The sequence below is a fragment of the Protopterus annectens genome, chromosome 7.part0 (genome assembly GCF_019279795.1).
Source record: "Protopterus annectens isolate FY-2018-M chromosome 7.part0, PAN1.0, whole genome shotgun sequence".
NCBI lineage: Eukaryota > Metazoa > Chordata > Ceratodontiformes > Protopteridae > Protopterus > Protopterus annectens.
The window spans coordinates 1,938,918,967-1,938,934,259 of NC_056739.1; positions in this window are offsets into that span (position 1 = coordinate 1,938,918,967).

The following is a 15,293-nucleotide window of genomic DNA, read 5'->3' on the forward strand; positions in this document are numbered from 1 at the left end:
CAACCATTGTGGATGGGATTGACAGGGACAGCAGTGAGATGTGATTAAAATCAGGGACAGCTGAGAGGCATGTGTGTAGGTGTAGGACAACAGAGTATCAATGACATATCATCCTCATAGATCTAAGACATTCTTACTGCTGTAATCCCTGTTCCCCATATCTCAATCTTCCCATCTGCATCCTGTTTTATGTGGAAATCTATTACAAACCTGGTGGAGTGCAGTACTCCTTTGTTGAACTTTGCTTCAAGGAATCTTTTCATAATACACTCTGTGTGTGTGTTAAGTCTCATACAGACCTGTTCCCTATAACCAGCTGCTTGCCTTTGTAATGTACTGCTCATTACCAGGTAATTGACCCTGCACCACTCTTTGGCTCAGAATTGCTTATTGCAGCCAAAACAGCTGTATTGCACTATCATTAGCCAATAACATGCCACCACAGTGCAATATGTAAGGCCTTCATGTAGGACTTGATCACTGTCATAGTTTTTGCTATGGACATTACTGAGGTATGGAGACTACAGCATTGCAGAGCAATGGTACAAACAATGTTCACTGTAGAGATTTATGACATATGTCCACAGTTTTGCCTCATATGTGTGGTCAGTGTCTCATACCATTGTGGTCATCTGGTAGTGCACTGGCAATCATTGTGGGCTGATGTCATTAAGGGATGACACACGTGTGTCACACTGCATACCCATCAGACTATGCATGCTACTGCAATAGCTGTTATTCTACTAACTTGCTATCTTAGTAGGGGCATGTCCTGATCTGTGGGCCTTTGCCTCCTACCCCCATTAAGTATGGCTGTGTCCAGATCCCTTGTTCTAGGGGGTTGGGAGGTATGGTAGGTCTGTAGCAACTACCTTTATATGCAGCTGTGTATGCTACAGGATGCAGCTGCTGCTGCAGTTTACAACACATAGGGGTGTGTGTGAACATTTTGCTGGACAGCAAGCTGAACTTGTAACTGTATCAGCTGTGTCAGGCCTGTTGTTATGGCAGAGCTAGGGTTAGGGCATTCTATATAGTGCAATTGGGGCATGTGTGTAATGTACATCTGTTAAGCAATAGTGCAACTAACAGAGTAGTAGGCAATATAAAGTTAGGCTATATGGATATGTACATTGTGTTTCTGCCTGCAGGCCTTTGTTTTACAAAACTGGGTAGCAGTTAATTAAGTTGCATTAACCTATGGGAAGTAAGAGTGCATGACTCAGTCATCACTTGCTGTCTTCACAAAAATGTAATTGAAGTGCAACACAACACTGGATTTGAACCCAGGACTGCGTGTGGCAAAATGTACTGTATGCAAAGCATTTAACATACTGAGCTACTGAGACACTGCAAAAGCATGTGTATTTGCAGGATATATGTACACATATATAGGCTGTGAGACACATTTCCACATTCATGAGTATGTGTGTGTCTTTATATGGTTGTATCTCTGCACCAGGATTCCAGTTGTACATGTACTTTGCCATCGCTGCCTTATCAGGTGTCTTTCCACAAGTTGCTGATCAAAGGGTACACATACCTGCTATCACAGGCCTCACTGACTTCCATCAGTATGTCTTCATTATTATGTATTACTGCACCAGAGTCCAGAGTACATTCCCAGTTTTCACATTAGTTTCTTATTTCAGTTACATGCGTAATGTCTGTAAGTAACAAGCAGTATGTTTTGATGGAAGCACCTGTGTAATCTAAAGCCTGTGTAGCATGGTGGGTTAATGCAGTGTGCTATAGTTAATTGGGGCTTGGGTCCAACACTTGGCAGATGTGTTTATTTTCTACATGTGAGGAAAACTGTAATAGATACATATAGTCATTAAAGCATTATGAAACTCATTTAAGCTGAGCTAAGCAAAGCGGCATGGTGCGCTGCACCACTCTGCGCAAACTGGAGCTAAAAAATATAAAGAAAAGATAAAGTGGGTGATAGGAAGGTGGTGAAATGGGGCAAGTAGGGGGTAAAAGGCAGGTAGGGATGTGCAAGATGGATGTAGGAAAGAACCATAGCTATCCATTTCTTGTACAGCAACAGCTGCGCTTTTTGACAGCTTTTGTAGAGGAACTTGTATTCTCAAACCCCAGAGAGAGGGATGAGGACAGCATAAATGTTTCATCAAGCTAATTTGACCAAATTCGTTGTTTCCAGTGGACACGTGTTCGAAATGGAGACCTATGTATGGGGCAATATTTATTTTGTGGGACATATGCCCATTTTTTATAAGGAAAATAATGTAATCTTGGGGAAGGGACATAGGTACATGTGGGGAGATACCGTGGGTAGGACAGGATACAATAGCAGATAGACAAGACAGACAAGATAGCAGACAGGGGTGATGTGTGACACAGGTTGGCCAGTGTGCCCTCAATCTGGTGCAGGCAATGTTCTTAGGCCAGATGAACAAACCTGTGCACTATGACTGGCAGTTTCTGTTGGGTCACTTCAGCCCCACAGCCAATGTTCCCAGGGGATGCCAGGCCCCATCCCCTGAGGTGGTTCCACCTGACGCTGCAGGTGTTGCAGAGGCAGCAGAGAGGGCACCACCAGCCTGTGTCCCAGACATCCTAGGACCTGGTGCCACGACCAGTTGAGGCAAGGAAGGGGATCACCGGGAACCGGCCTACCCTGATGTACTGTGGTGATGGAGGTATAGCAATAAGTATAGGTTAGTTATGAACAAAAACATAGTTTGTAATAACAGCATTCCAGAACAGTGGAAATAACCCAATTACATGTCAATGCATATTATGTGAAACACAACAATACATGCCAGAACAGTCAGTATGTTAACAGCATGCCAGTAACAGCTATAGCATTTTACCAATAAAATGGGTAATTCAACAACAGATGTTAATATGCAACTATTATAACACATACCAATAATAATACACATGGCCAAAATACAGGTAATTTAGCAACATATGTGAATAGAAAACCATAACCAATGGATAACAATAACAAAGAAATGAAGATAAAGGGTGGGGTGGGGGAGAGAGAAAAACAGTCCATTAGTACCATTATAGGCTATTTACTTGACAAAAGTACCTATTTACTGTATGGGTCTGTCCTTTCTTTATGTGTACCAGCCCCTATAGCTGCTGTAGCATGTCCATACCTCTCAAGCTATTTACATGGGACAGTCTGAGCCAGGCAGTAACAACTGTGGGTACACAAATACACAGAACACTTGCACATCAGGTGACCTACATAACTACCAAGGTTTACTGTGGGCTGATGTAGTGATGCTTTGCAATTTAAGTAGTAATTCCAATGGTAATCCTGCAACAGATGGATTATGCATTTCTAATTACATTATATGACAGTGTGGCACTTGAGAGACATGTATCTGTACAGTACAGAAACTAAACAACTATCATGCCTTGCTTAGCAGGTGTGGGGTAGAACCCAACAGCAGTGACTGCAGAGGACATCTGCATGGAATGTATGAATTGGATGCAACAACTTTGAACAGACACTCCAGGCATACAAGCATACCAAGATTGCACATGTTATTTGTTTCATTTTATTTGATTATTATTATATTTATTTCCTTTATGTTATGCTGTATTTTCACATTCTTGCTAATAATTTTAACAGTCTGTGACATCTAAACACACAATTACTTAATCATAATATGGGCTACATCACCCATTTACTTGTAGTTCCTGTGGAGAGAGAATCTGTAAACATTATGTGAATGGTACTGTAATATTTAGTGCTACATGGATTTGAACCATGGTCTGTGTGTGGAAAAATGTACTACTGACAGAGCATTTAACAAACTGAGCTACTGAGCCACTGTTGATCACTGACTGACTGACATTTGTCTAGAGCTCACATGGGGCCAATATACGACATGGTAGTATGTCAAAGGAAAAAACTTCAAAGACCAATTCACATAAGGTTCAGGTATGGCAGCTTTTATTACTTGCAGCAAGTAGACAAAAACATGCACATACAGGATTTTGCCTAGTTACTAACAGGCAGTATGCTTTTCTTATACTGTTCTATAAAATGTTACTTTCTATGGTTGACGGAGTTAGACACAACTTTCTGTATTGTTCTACAGCAAATGTTACTCAGATTTCCTGCTGACATGTTCAGATTTGAAACTCACTATATGTTACATAGAAAATGTTACTTGGATTTCCTGATGACATGACTGGATTTATGAAAAACATTTGAGAAAAACAACCTAACCTTGGGGGCTGTATTTTCTTTAGCCCACTATAAGCTTCTATTGTGCAGCTCTAATACATATGTTACATTTCAAAGTACTTTTCTAGCTTAGGTACAAGTTAATGCTGATTGCAGTTCATATTTTCAATCAGCCGTTGTCTTCATTATCAATAGCTTCTGCAGCTGCGTATTTTCTCATAGCATAAGCAGAAAATCAATAACTCTTTGTTTAAATCTCATGACATTAGTAGAAGTGATACATCTATTATTATTTCCCTGACACTAGCAGAAATTGAATGCTTCCCTGTAAATTTCCAAAGCATAAGCAAAGATCATAACTGCGCATATTTCATGACATTACAAGATTGGAATGCTTCTGCAGTTTGTACAGATTTATGCAGTGTGAAATAGAATAACTGTGATAACCCTTTTTAAACCTCGAATGCACTAAGCATATTACTAATACATATTTTTCTAACATTTCCCCCCTTTTAATACTTTATTCTACTTTCAAAATAAGCATAAAAAGTTTTTCTTCCCCTAACCTCTTCCTACTCAGGATTTGCAGTTAAGAGAGTCGTTCAGTTTAAACTTATGAAAGCATTTTCAATTTTTTAACAGTTCTTCAAATTCAGCACCTTGATATAAGGTTTCTGAAACTGACATGTCTATAAAGTCTTTAATCAGTCTTTTCATGCAGGGGATGCAGCAGCAAACACATACCCCCAGTAGGATCATTCCTACACAGATGGCAATCAGAATGTTTATTAGGATACTGCCCCACCCCCCAAACAATCTCTGGAAAAAGTCCGTCAATGGATTTGGTCCTGGTTTGGTCATGGCCGACACTTGCTGAATTACCTCAAGGTGATTGTCTATCTCGTGTTTATGGTCAGGAATATACGAACAGCACTCCTCCTGGATTAAAGCACAAGTACCTTCTCTCGCCGCTAGGGTGAAGTCGAGAGCCATGCAGTTTTGAAGCACTACAGTTCTCATGGCATTCAGTTCGTCAGTCACCAATTCCAGAGCGGAAAAGGTTGCATTGCTCTTACCTTCGAGAAGTTTAGACAGTTTTCTCAGCTCCCAGATCGATTTCACTGTTCCATATGCTGGTAATATGCCTGCCCACAATATAACAGTATCACTCAAGTCCATGTGTGTCAGTCCATCACCCACAGCATGATGATTTTTCCAGGGTGCATCGATTTGCCCCACTGGATTGACAGGCTTCTTGACGGCTTCTCGAACATTTTGAATTTTTCCTCGAGGTAAAACTGCTGTGTGTTGTATGGCCAGAACCAGGTAGCCCAAACAATAACTGCCAGATCAATTCTCAGGTAACCACTTGTATGCCTTTCTACCACATACAAAATAACAGTCTTCTACTTTAGTAGTAACTTTACTATGAATATACACTTGTCCTGCGTGAAACATTTTTCTGTCAATTATAGACAGTTGTTTATAGAGAACAGAATCATGTCTTACTTCCTCAATTGTTTTGTGCATCAATTTAAAAAATGAATCATAGTTCGTATTACAATAAAAACCTGTGTTATTAGCTTTAGTATAGCATCTATAAGGAACAGTCACATTGCAATTGCTCCAGCCCACCTGAACTGTATCATTTTTGTAAAACACACAGTTCCCTTTTGTTGAACAGACAAGTGCAATGCTATTTTATCTTGTGCTGTAATAGTTGATATATCATGAACCAAGTTTTCCCAGGTCTCGTTGACTCCTAGGGGGACTTAAGTTAATAATAACCCCCCCCCCTGTATGCTGTTGGCAAAACTGTGCAAATCCAGCAATTTGAAACATTGAAAGTCTCAGCATACACATATTTGATTGCCTGGTAAGTGTTGAAGTTTGGGTGCCAGTCTATGTGCAACTCTTCATGTTTATTCAGTTCAGTTCGTGTGGCTAGGAAAGGGAATGGCCTCAACAAAAAGATTATTGTCACTAGTATAGTTAACAGGATGATTATGCAATACTTCTGAGTTAATGGTTGTTCTGCATTCCTATTTTCTCCAACTCTTCTGAGTAGTTTTATTTGAATTTCTCTGGATTCTATCATTTTTGCTTTTAACATGTGGTCTTACTCTCTGCCCTAATAGGACCTTCAGCACCAATGGTTTCTTCACTGGGGTTGAGACGGATCAGTCCTATTGACCCTCCTTTGTAGCCAGACTTTGTGCTGAGGGCCCCGATGGAGAGGTAAGATTTTAGTCCAGTTCAAAGTTCTTAACTAGTTTGCAGTGTGTCAGGTGGATCCACGAGGCTTGCTCTGCGATTTTGACTGCAGTGGGAGTCGAAAGAAGCACCTGGTATGGACCTTCCCACTTTGGTGATGTCCCATTCCTCTTTTTAATAGTTTTCACCCAGATCCAATCCCATGGGATCACTGCCACTTCCGATGTTTCGGTTTGTTCTTTATCTGAAACAGAATTTGACTGCAACAGATGTTTAGAATTCAACAAATTTCTCATATATTCGGCTAGTGTAGTCAGCTTCCTGGTCTGTGGGCATGAGAGGTTTCCACTGGGGTATATAATAAGCCCTTCCAAATAGCTTTTCAAAAGGAGTCAATCCTTTTGCAGTTGGAACAGTTCTCATGCTCAACAGTGCCAGGGGCAGACAGTACACCCAATTCCTTTCTGTTTCTGCTATTAATTTTCTTAGCTTATTCTTTAAAATTCCATTATGCCTCTCAACTAGCCCTGCAGATTGTGGATGGTATGCACAATGATTTTTTAAAGAAATACCAAAATGCTTACTTAACTGTTGTATGGTTTGGTTTGCAAAGTGTGTACCATTGTCACTGTAGATCCTTTTTGGAATGCCGAATCTAGGGATGATTTCTTTAACAAGGACTTTCACTACTGTAGCTGTGTCTGGATTTTCAGTTGGAAAGGCTTCCACCCATCTGGAAAACATATCTACAATGACAAGACAATACTTCTTATTTTCACATTTGTTCAATTCTATGAAATCCATACAGATAGTATGAAATGGATATAGTGGTGTAGGGAAACTCCCTTGCTTGGGCTTTAATGCCCCTTGTGCATGATGTTTGTTACAAATTTGGCACATCAAACAAAATTTTTTAGAATAGTTTGTAAATCCATATGTTGTGAACACTCGGTTCACCAGCTGTACCATCCCCCCTGTTGAGACATGGCATTGCCCATGGCTCAACAAAGCTGCATATCTAAACAAATTAGATGGTAGTATCAGTTTCCCTTCTTTAGAGATGTACAGCCCCTTTTTGAGAATTGCTCCTCATTTTACCCATCTTTGTTTTTCAGCTTGCGTAGTGAGTGTCTGCATTGTCTTTAACATTTCTAAGTCTAAAATCTCAGAGGGTTGTAGTTCCTCATTTAAAAGAAATACTTCTGAAGCTGCATGTTTTGCAGCTGTATCAGCTCTCGCATTACCTTTTGAAATCCTATCTTGTTGCTTGGTATGAGCTGTGCATTTACAAATAGCTACTTTCTGAGGTAACTGAATAGATTCTAAAAGATCTAAAATAAACTGTGCATGATTGATAGGTTTGCCAGTAGATGTTATCATTCCTCAGTTTTTCCACTGTTGCGCAAAAACATGTACAGTGGAAAAAGCGTACTGGCTGTCAGTAAAAATGTTCACACATTTACCCTTTGCTAAGGTACATGCCCGTGTCAAGGCAATCAATTCTGCTGCCTGTGCAGATAAGTTGTGTGGTAAAGGTTTTGCTTCTATAATCTCAGTATCAGAAACTACTGCATATCCTACTAGGTTCTGTCCTGCAGGACCCCTTTTGCACGAACCATCCACGTAGTATGTCACCTCAGCATCGTCCAAGGTGACATCCATGAGATCTTTTCTAGGCAGTGTCTTTTGCTCAATAACCTGCAGGCACCGGTGTGGTGTGCCATCTGCAGGGGTTGGGAGCAGGGTAGAAGGGTTCAAAGTCATGCATCGTTCAATTGTCATGTGAGGTTGGCTCAACAATATAGTCATACAGGAAAGATGCCTAGCAGGGGAAAGATATGCTACTTTCTCTTGCAGTAAAATAATCGCGACTGCATGAGGCACTCTCAAAGTGAGAGGGTGGAATAAAACTACTGAGGCCGAAGCCTGTACTGCCATTGCAGCTGCAACTACCACTTGTACACAGTGAGGTAAAGACCGTGCCACTGGGTCTAGTTGTGATGAATAATAAGCAATGGGGCGTTGCTTGTCCCCATGCTGTTGTGTTAACACTGATGTCATATAACCTTGCTTACAATCTACAGTTTGGAAAAAACGTTTATGGTAGTTTGGTAATCCCAGAACTAATGAGGACGCTATTAACTGTTTCAGTTTGCAGAAAGCAGATTCTGCCTCTGGTGTCCATTGTAACAAATCCTGTGCTGACATAGGCTTTTTATATATCAGGTCAGTCAGAGGTGCAGATTCCAAAGCATAGTTTGGAATCCAGCTCCGGCAAAAATTAGTTGTACCCAGGAAGGACATAATTTCCTTCTTGGTAGTGGGTTTTGGTGCTTGCAAAATGGCTGCTTTTCTGTCCTCATCTAATGTTCTACCCTCCTTGGATATTACATATCCTAGATATTTGACTAATTTTTTCCAAAGCTGCAGTTTATTTTTGTTTACCTTATGTCCTTCAGTGGCTAAAAATCATAATAGCGCTATGGTATCTTCTTTGCAATCTTGCTGGCTGGGGGCCGCCAGCAGGATGTCATCAACATAAAGTAGAATCTGATTGCCTCTTGGTGGGGTAAATCCCGCCAAGTTGCTTGCCATTTCTTGTGAGAATATTGTTGGACTTTCACAATATCCCTGTGGTAGTTGTGTATATGTATACCTTTTCCCCTGAAATGTGAATGCAAACCAATACTGGCTGTCGGGGTGTATTGGTATCGAAAAGAATGCGTTTCTGATATCTACCACAGAAAAATATTTCTGTTGAGGTTTTAAATCATTCAGCAGGGTGTGTGGGTCTGGCACTGTAGGTGCCCTTGGTATTACTGCATCATTTACAGCTTGTAAATCTTGGACCATATGCCATTCTCCATTTGCTTTCTTAACAGGAAATAAGGGTGTGTTACATGGTGAATCAGGAGATTCCACCAACACCCCTTCCCTAAGTAAAGCTGCTATAATAGGTTTGATTCCTACCTCTGCATCTTTTCTTAAGGGATACTGTCTTTTCTGTGGTCTAAATTCTGACTTTGGCATGATAGTAACTGGTTCCACTGTACGAATAAGTCCTACATCTGACTTTCCTGTTGACCAGAGAGTTTCTGGTATATTCTGTAAGGCATTCTCTTCCTCCTTTAATAGGAGTGCTAATCAGCTGTCCTTGCTAGACTGCAAGTGTATGGCTGGGTGGGTCTGAGTTATCCAATTCAGCTTCTGTGTTTGTATTCCCTGTTCTGACAGTTCTAATTCTGTCTGTTTTTCCCGTCTCGTGACTTCTTCTCCTAAGTCTGCCCATTCTATGTTTTTGTCCTTAGTTAAGCTAACATGTGGTAATCGATTAGATTTATAGAGTGCAAAGAACTCCTGGGGCAATGAACAGATGGCTACACTGTTCCCTTCTGTGTCCCAGTACAGATTACTTAATATCAATCTGTTTGCACTATTTTTAAACAATTCTTGCTCATATTCCTTATCAGGTCCTGGCGTGTTACAATAATACAGGGTACAGTGCAACAAGTGTTGCTTATTGATGTCAAGGGAGGGGAACTTGTTGATGGCTACATTCATCAATTATTTGGTCACAGTCCCTGGACCAGTCGTAACCAAGTCCTGGCTGTACCAATAAAACATTTCACCCTCCGATTGCACTGGAAAGGTATCAATTTGTCGCTGTGCTTCCATACCCTGCATGGTTGGGACTACTGCTATACCAAATAGCTGCATAAGGTCTCTGCCCAAGAGGTTTACTGGGCATTTTGCAGAAACAACAATTGTGCTTTTCTGAGTCAATCCTGAAGCAGGATCAGTTATTACAATGTTACGGGAGAGGGGCTCCTGGTACAGCTGTCCATTAGCTGCTTTTACTAGTATGTAATCAGGTGACTCTGAGTTTTCTGGCAGTTTGGAGGAATGTATCAGGGTTCGTGATGCCCCTGAGTCACACAAGAATTTGACTTCCCTCCCTTCTACCAAGCGTGTAACTTCTGGTTTTGTGTCCGCTAAATAAAGCTCCAGGCTCAATAAAGCTAGGTCTAATATTTCATTTTCTTCACTGTCCATAACTTCCTGCACTTCCTCTATCTCTTCTGTCACATCCTCTACTCCTTCTATCACATTCTCATTTGTCCTTTCTCCATTATCCCCTTCTAGTGATTCCTTACTATCATATAGTCAGTCCTCACCCTCCTTTCTTCCGTGGTTGCCTTCTTGTTTTTCTTGCAATCCCTTGCCAAATGTCCCTTTTTACTACATTTAAAACATTCTCCCCTTTTCTTTCACCCTTCAAAGTCCTCTGATCGCTGATCAGATTGTTTGTTTCCCTGTGCATTTTTCTTGCCCTTTTTCCTGGACTGTACTACATAAACTTCTGCTCCATCTTCTACAGAAAATACTTGAGCTTTCTTTTTCTTTTTGCTATTAAAATGCCTTTCCGCATGCCTAGCATATTCAAGTAATGACTGTAACCTGCTTGTACGATGGTCTACCATGTGTTTTGTAATAAAACTGCTTATGGGTGCAATACTGCCTTTTAAAAATGCATTCTTTAACTGCTGTTCATATGGGGAATCTTGTGATTGATCTTCAGGAGCCTGCATTCCACAGTGGTTATTAAAAATTTTAATAATCTGGCATAATATCGGTCAACAGTTTCACCTTCTTGTTGAATGCATTGATTAATGCAAGCCCAGTCTGCCCTAGGCTTCCATTTCTCAGAGATGCAGTCTGTAAGACCTTTTACTCTGTTGTCTAGTTCTGCACTGCTATGTGGGAGGGGTCTGTGTGCAGCGTCACGGGGATTCCAGTTGCCACTAATCATGTGCCAATCTGGCCCCACAATTTGTCTAACTACTTTTTCTACCTCTTCTCCGTTTAAATTATAACTTAGCCTCATTCCTTGTAAATCTTCTGAGAACTTTCTAAAATTAACTTTTGGGTGGGGAATTCCCTCAGTGGCTTTCCGGATATCTTCCGGAGTCCAGGGTCTATACACTAGAATAGTTGGGTCCTGACCGTCTTGTCCTGCCTGAGGATTATTTACTTCTATGAGTGGGCATATTTCTTCTTCACTCATAGATCATGAATTCTTAACCATTTGATATAACTCAATGCCTTCATTTGAGTTACCTGCCCATGTTCAAGACCTGGTCCCAATGGGATCTCTAATAAACGGTTTTGTTTTTGTAATGTCTCTGTTTTCAGTGACAGCAGGATATCGTGGGAGTGGACTAACCTGTTCACTTGCTTCATATTCTGGTAAGGGAGGCAGAGGGGCCGACACTATTACTAAATTATTGTCCTCCTTATCTAAAAACAATGTTTTTGAATTGTTGTTCTTTTGTTCCCTATGGTTTACTTCCTCAATCCACCTGTGTGCCTGAGGAATTCCTAATTGGTGTTGCTTTTTTATCTGACCTTTGGAATCGGTTTTGAGCTGTTTGACAAGTTTGATAAGTGAGGATTTTTCTAATTTTCTGTCAAATTCATACTTATTAACCCATTTTGAATAGTATTTAATATTGTCGGCGTGCTGCGACTGCATGTATTTTGCGTCTTTGGTTAACGGCGGATTTTGGGGTCTTTTTGTGCAATTATTACCCATTTTGTTCTACCCTTTCGATCGTTATGTAACCTCTCTTATTTTTAATGTGGTACCAAGGATTTTGTTATAGTCTCTTCAGAATGACTGCCTACCTATTCCGTTTTCCCTGATCTATGACAAGACAGTACTCTTTTCTGTCCCTGACTTGTAAAATACAGTCTTGACAAAAACAATACAAATCTAGTCCCTGATCTAAAACAGAAAAAAGTAGATTCACCTTACCTGAGCCTTCATGATTGATCACCTGGTTCGTGAAAACCCGTCCTTCAATCACAGATCAGAAAGTGTCTGGCCTCTTTTGCACGACAATTCAGTTGGAGGGCTTTTCAAATAAGAAGAACCGATTTGGTTTCTTCCCCGTATGGTTTCAACCACTCGGCCCGTCTGATCCGAGGTGAAGTGAGGGTTTCATGCTCGAGGGACCAATCTGTCAAAGGAAAAAACTTCAAAGACCAATTCACATAAGGTTCAGGTATGGCACCTTTTATTACTTGCAGTAAGGAGACAAAAACATGCACATACAGGATTTTGCCTAGTTACTAACAGGCAGTATGCTTTTCTTATACTGTTCTATAAAATGTTACTTTCTATGGTTGACGGAGTTAGACACAACTTTCTGTATTGTTCTGCAGCAAATGTTACTCAGATTTCCTGCTGACATGTTCAGATTTGAAACTCACTATATGTTACATAGAAAATGTTACTTGGATTTCCTGATGACATGACTGGATTTATGAAAAACATTTGAGAAAAACAACCTGAACTTGGGGGCTGTATTTTCTTTAGCCCACTATAAGCTTCTATTGTGCAGCTCTAATACATATGTTACATTTCAAGGTACTTTTCTAGCTTAGGTACAAGTTAGTGCTGATTGCAGTTCATATTTTCAAACAGCCTTTGTCTTCATTATCAATAGCTTCTGCAGCTGCATATTTTCTCATAGCATAAGCGGAAAATCAATAACTCTTTGTTTAAATCTCATGACATTAGTAGAAGTGATACATCTATTATTATTTCCCTGACACTAGCAGAAATTGAATGCTTCCCTGTAAATCTCCAAAGCATAAGCAAAGATCATAACTGCGCATAGTTCATGACATTACAAGATTGGAATGCTTCTGCAGTTTGTACAGATTTATGTAGTGTGAAATAGAATAAATGTGTTAACCCTTTTTAAACCTCGAATAAGCATATTACTAATACATATTTTTCTAACATAGTACTACTACAGTTGTATACTAGACTGCAGTGACAGTAGAACACACATGTAAGAAATACAAGCATGACAGAGATAGTAGGTAATCTATACATTAGTACATATAATGCAGGTGCACACAATATATTGTTACTGGTTTGAAATATCTGTGATGTCAACAAACAATATCAGATCATTGAGTGGGATACCTCACCCATATACTTTGCTTACCTGCTGTTTGTGGATGACATAGCATTATGTGGATAATATTGGCCTAGACACAGCCTTGAACAGGCTCTATGTGTTAAATAAGACATTTGGTGGCTGTTATATTTGCATGCTATAGCTATTACTGTGTTATACTTGATTGCAGCACCTTCCTATGCAGCCTGAATGCATACAGTTCTACTACAATGGTAAAATCAAGACAAACCTGATGTACACAGCTTACCTTGGTGTTATTGCTAGTGGTTCATGTGTTATTGAAGAACAGTTGTCATTATTCATTGCTAGTAGTTCATGTGTTATTGAAGAACAGTTGTCATTATTCATTTCTTGACAAAGTTCTAATTCCACACTTATTGCAATACAGACATTATTGTTTATACTTTTGTGCTGTTTCTGGTACTGTTTCAAGTTTTTATTGAACAACAGTTGTCATAATTCAGTTATTGCAATGCAGCTCTACTTCCACAGTTATTGCACTACATACTTTCTTGTATTTACTTTTATGCACGTAATGCTATTGTTTCACATTTTTATTGCACTACAGTTGGCATTATTCATTTACTGCACTACAACTCTAAGTCTTCATTTATTGCAATACAAACTTCAATGTACAGACTCCATTGCAGGTAATGCTTTACTCTATCTTGCTTATTTCACTGCAGTTAGCGTAATGCATCCATATTCACCACACTCACGGCAAACATGGCCAAGCACCCAGCATGTACCTAAAGCTTGTGAGCCCTCTCCTGTACAGCTGTTGGGAGAGAAGTACACCATTATGCATACTATTTTAGCAGACATTCAGATTAAATCTTGGTGGTACAGAGGTAAAAGTACTTACATATATGTGGGACATACCCTGTCAAAAATTCTTGGATCCAGATGTCCAACAGATTTCCTTTTTGTCTTTTCAGGTCATCATAGTGGTGATGACACTACTCACCTGTGCGATGGATACCAGTTGCACTTGTGTGGTCCCTTGCCAGCTGGTACCAGGCCTCTGCCTTGCACTATGAGCCCTGGTAACCTCCCTGAAGAAGCCAGCCTACAAGGTTTTTTACAAGGAGTCTGGCCATGATCCTGAACTCCAGGATACCCCAATGCTGCACCTGAAAGTGTGAACCCTCACCAATGCCTGGCATAGTATCCTTCAGAGAGAGAACTCCAACAGATTATGCTGTATTCCCACCTACTAGGCTTAATATAGCCTGTTTTCCTGCTCTTACATGTCATTGGATAACACTTAAAAATGCAGTGTGTTTCTTAGCAGTGCACAAATCAGCTCAGCTGGGTTGAGCAGTGTGAAAACTCAAAGACCCTATGGTTAGCAGTGCTTAGTGGTGCACAAACCAACTAAATAGAGCTATGCAGTGCATAAACATTTTCAGCCATTATTGTGATTATGCAATACTTATCAGGTCTTTGCAGGCTTTAGCAGAGCTTAGTAGAGTGCTGTGAGTGGGCCAGCATTTAAAAATAATTGGTATAATTTGCATTTCAAAAACAAAGGCTTGTGTTAACTGTCATGTATTCAAACTCTGCACTTACTGCTCATGAGGCCATACCTCTACCCATTTAGCTACAAGGATATGTGAAATTCTGCTATACCTTTACATATACCTCTGAGCTGCCTATAAGTACTGCTATTCATCGTGCCATGCAAACCTGCTCAGCTATGCTTAAACATGACCTTTAAACAAATAATTAATTGCATCCAGTTTCTATTTTTAGATGTGTGGCAGGTGTCTTGGCACTGCTTAGCACTGCTGCACTCCACAACTCACCCACAAACATCCATTTTGAAAAAAAAAAATAAAACACTTAAAACAATAAAATAAACATTGACATTATACAATTTGATAGTGCAGGGAGTGTCTTACTCATCT